The sequence below is a fragment of the Sciurus carolinensis genome, chromosome 1 (assembly GCF_902686445.1).
Source record: "Sciurus carolinensis chromosome 1, mSciCar1.2, whole genome shotgun sequence".
In the NCBI taxonomy this organism is placed as follows: Eukaryota; Metazoa; Chordata; class Mammalia; order Rodentia; family Sciuridae; genus Sciurus; species Sciurus carolinensis.
This window is the reverse complement of record NC_062213.1, coordinates 113921569-113926205: the sequence shown is the minus strand read 5'-3', so window position 1 is coordinate 113926205 and position 4637 is coordinate 113921569.

The window sequence follows — 4637 nt, the reverse complement described above, 5'->3', positions numbered from 1 at the left end:
AAACCTTCCTGGAAATGCTCTCACCTGATGTTTGATATGCATGTCTTATTATGTGTGATTCATTAAATATCTTAATATAGTTTTGTGATAGTAGGGCTTTCTGTTGTCATTCAAGGATAAGATATACACCACCTATTGGCTTTCTGGAAACTGATTATATAGGGAAATTTGCAAATAGTTTTTTGATGGAATTGGTCCGTGAATACTTGTTTGGTATTCATTGTTATAAAGCTCAGGTATAGTTTCCCTTTCCTTCTCCCTTGACCTGTAAATCAACAAATAAGGAACTTTTAATCTTAATCTCTTAACATTCTAAGAACCCTCTCTTGAAAATTATTCTTCAAATACATAGGGTAACTTTTCTAGGATAATTATAAGTTGATTTTGCAAAGTGATCATATTTATAAAAGTATGTTGTGTGGCATATTTGGATTATTGGAAAAGAAGATCCATCCTTTGGTGAGCCATCTGTTTGTTTACTGTTAATGTGAACTGACTGGAACCATAGCTATTTTAAACCAGCATTACCACAACATATTACAGGAAGTGCATATGCTGGAAAACAAAACTAGCCAGTAAGACATATTGATGAATAGTTATTGACAGCTTTTATTCAGGCATGCATTTTCAGAAACTAGCTCATATTTTTGCAACAGGCATTCGTATCACAAGGCTTCATAGATCTCAGTATGCATATAGTACAAGCTCAGAAAAAAACACACTGAATATGCTTGAGTTGTTTACTGTTCACAGATAACATCTGGAAAAATTAGTCTATAATTTATTATGAATATATAGAAAGGGGGATGCACACTTCTGTGAAAACCTTTTGCTTAATGTTCTATAATGTTATTTGTTGAAATGCTTACTTTATATAATTAGTTTCTTTTTTCCAAAATAATAGAGAAAAGTTATTTTTTTTCCTTCTACAAATATTTAATTACTACATACTTCTGCCTCCTTATTTTTTGGATCATTTTCAGTTTAAGAAGTAACTTCAAAAATAACGGAATGTTTACTAACCACATAACATAACACTTTTCTCTTAGCAGCAATACTTTGTAATGTCCTAGACTGTTGGGAAGCCGAGGTAGGAAGATTGAAAGTTTTAAGGCCAGTTGGGCAACTAAGTGAGACCTTGTCTCACATCTTTTTAAAAAAAAGAGCTGGGGAGTGGGGATGTAGCTCAGTGGTGAGGTACACTGGGGTAGGTCTCTAATACAACACACACGCGCACACACACACACACACACACACACACACACACAAAGTAGTCCTAAATTGTCCTACAGTGAAGAAGAAGAGAGATGTAGTTTGTTTCTATAGTTTGTTTCTAATTCCTCCTGGACATATTGGCCATTATGAAAAAAAGGACAGATGGGGGGAGACAAAAGGGGAAAAGTAAGGAAGGAAGAAGGGAAGGGAAGGGAAAGAAAAGGGATCAAAAAAAGGAAAAGAAAGAAATTGAATCTTAAAAAGGGAGGAAAGAAACGTCACATATCCCAGGTCAAAGAATTCTGCTCTTTACACATCGTGTTGAGGAATCTCATACAATCCTAAGACGTCAATCACGTCGCTACTCTGATCACACTCAAATTCCTACTTCCAGTCTTTTAAGAACCATGAAGAGTCTGAGGACTGTACCCTGCTTGCAGGCTAACAAAGAGAGTGCCAGTTTTGTGGATATTGGCAGAAGAAACAGGGCACTTGGGGCAGAGACAAAGAACTTTATTCTTCATAGCACAGTAACCAAATAGCTTCACGTTCACTCCAGTTCACGTTCATGCCATCTTTGTGCAACATAAGTGGCACCTCTGTTTTCTACCCCTTCAATACTAATATCAACCCTGATTCAGTTTTTACAGCTAAAATTGTCTCCAGACATTGCCAATGTCCCAGAAAGTTTGTATGTTGGGGTGAATTTCACTCAGGTTAAGGACTACTGTTTTAGAGTCACCGTCTGGCACTTTTTAGCTCTCCCAAGTCTTCAAGCAGAGTGAAGGTGGTATACAAAGTCCTCTGATATTCACACATTACTGGAAAAGTACATTGCAGTCAGAAAATAGTACCTCATAGGAAAAATGGGATAAACTGGTTCACAGAATATTCATATTAATATGAATGGAATATTTACTATGTAGAACAAAACCAGTGAAGGTTATAATGCTTCAAAAACTGTGCTGTGGTAAACCACATGGACCATAACAACCATAACTGGCTTTCTTAAGTGCATAGAAGAGATTTATACCTCCTCCTCTTTTATAAAATAATCTAACTATATAGATAGATGTTTTTAAATGTTTATTATTTATAAGACTTTGTCTTAGCTATTAAAATTCTTATGGCATTTTTATTGCCACAGTCAAAGGTTTATTTATTATAATGCTAATAAATGTTTATGTGTTTGGTTGATCTTTTCCAGTAGGATAGTTCCAGAATGATTTTTAACAATTTAAGTTCACAAAGGAGGTATCATCATATTGTCTAATTTTTCTTAGTGTTTTGAATAAAATTGTTTGAAATTGCTGAGATGTTGTGCCCTAGAAAATGACTTGAGTTTTGTGCAATAACAGCTTTTCATTTGGATTATGAGTCTTAACATTCATTTACAGAATCAACTCTCATAGTTCTAAATATGCTATTATGAGCCATTTAGAATTTTAAAAGCTTTCGTAAGTGAATGCATACTAGAATAAAGTTCCAATTGTTGGATATATAATAGACATTTTAAAATTAAAACAAAATAATATCAAAATGCATACACACTTCGGTTAAATGGAATGTAAGTGTGTTTTGAGTCACACACTTTGTTCATCTTTCTGAGTCAACCTTTCAGAAATGTTGTTTTTTTGCATTTTGTAACAAGTAGCAAATAGTACACTAGAACAAGCAAATGTCAGAAACAATAGTAAAATTTTCCAATAAAAAACAGAATATTATTCTACTTTTTTCAGGAAAACTGAAAATCTGAAACCCATTGCCATTTATTTTTTATGAATACATATTAAAAACATTGAAGAACAAATACAAAAATGAATTAAAATTTTCTCAATTTGTATTCAGCACATACTGTATTTGAAATAAGCAAATTAGATCACATGAACTGAAAATTAATTGAGCAATGACTAATTTTTTTTTTAGTTCCTTCTATTTCAGACTTTATAACAGAAGAAATATCAATACTTACTTTTCAAAATCAAAATTTGTCCATCTACCTCCCCTCCCCAGTTGAAGTCTGTGGGAACTACTCTGCCACTTCTCCTTGACCAGATCTTTGTGGGCCTTTTCAGAGCATGCTCAAGCTTAAATCTTTGCCACATGTGTCCATGGGTGTCTCTGTTACGAATCCAAACTTCAGTGACACATGAGGAGTGCCCTAGCATGCTGATACAAATGTGTAACACAATCCTTTTACTGACTGAGCAACACCTTTGTCTTCCTAGGCTCAGAGCCTATTCACTTCCATCATCTTCTGAGATACTTTTTCATTTCTTTCCCTTCCTGAGCAGTCTCATCTCCTTCCTTAACAAAAGTTTCAATGTGACTTCAGAAAGATCTTTAAAGTTGCTATTAATTATCATCAAAACAAGAGAAGCAAGAACCAAGAGGTTAAGTTGCTATTCCATTTTTCCTGTTATCTCAAAATAGTGAGAACAAATCAATAATTTTAATAAGCCTATGAATTGTGTCTCCACATATTTCTCTACTCCTCACAAAACCCTACAACACATGTGACCATTTTGCAGATGCTGAATGGCACAGAGGAAGTCCAACTATTTTCCCAAAGAGCACAAAACTAAGAGACACAGATCTGGTACTAAAGCTCGACTTTATGATTCAGACTCCTCAAACTCTGTCAGTATCTCAGATAGAATGGATCAGATCAGTCAATATACAGCAATGTGCTAACACTGAATTTAAATTTATATGACTACAGAACAATATTTCAACCCCAATAGTTGGTGTCTGTTGGAAAGGGAGCTAAACGGCGGCCATGATAGGCTGCATTTAGGGCATGAAAGATTTCAGGCCTAGATAGCCGATTCCAGGAAGGCTACTAGATTAGGACTGGCCTTTGGCAAACAATCAATCAGGAGCTAACAAGCCAATGCCTAGCATTCCAAACCATATATGTCAATATGTTAAGACCCGGGTGCCCTAAGCCAATGGAAACATGCCAAACCACACATGTTGGAAGATCAGCCAACTGTGTACTTTGCTTTGTTCAAATTTCCCGCTCTAGTGTGGCGCTCATAAAAATCCCACTGAATCGAGACTCGGGACTCTCAACCAGTACCTGCTGTGTCAGTGAACGCTGTGAGTCCAAGCTCAAGCTTGCAATAAAGACCCTTTTGCTTTTGCATCAGAGACGGCTCCCTGGTGGTCTTTGGGGATTCAGCGATCTGGGCGCAACATCTATGATAGGCAGAATAAATGACCCCATAAAGATGTCCATACCCTAAACCCACAAAACTGTGAATATGTTAAGTTAAAGGGGAAAAAAATGAATTTAGGTTGCAGACAGAATTAAGTTTGTTAATCAACTGACCTTGAGATGGGATTATGTGGACAGGTGCAATATAATCATAAGGGTTCTTACATGTGGCAGAGAGTCAAAGGAGTAAGTGTCAGAGGGG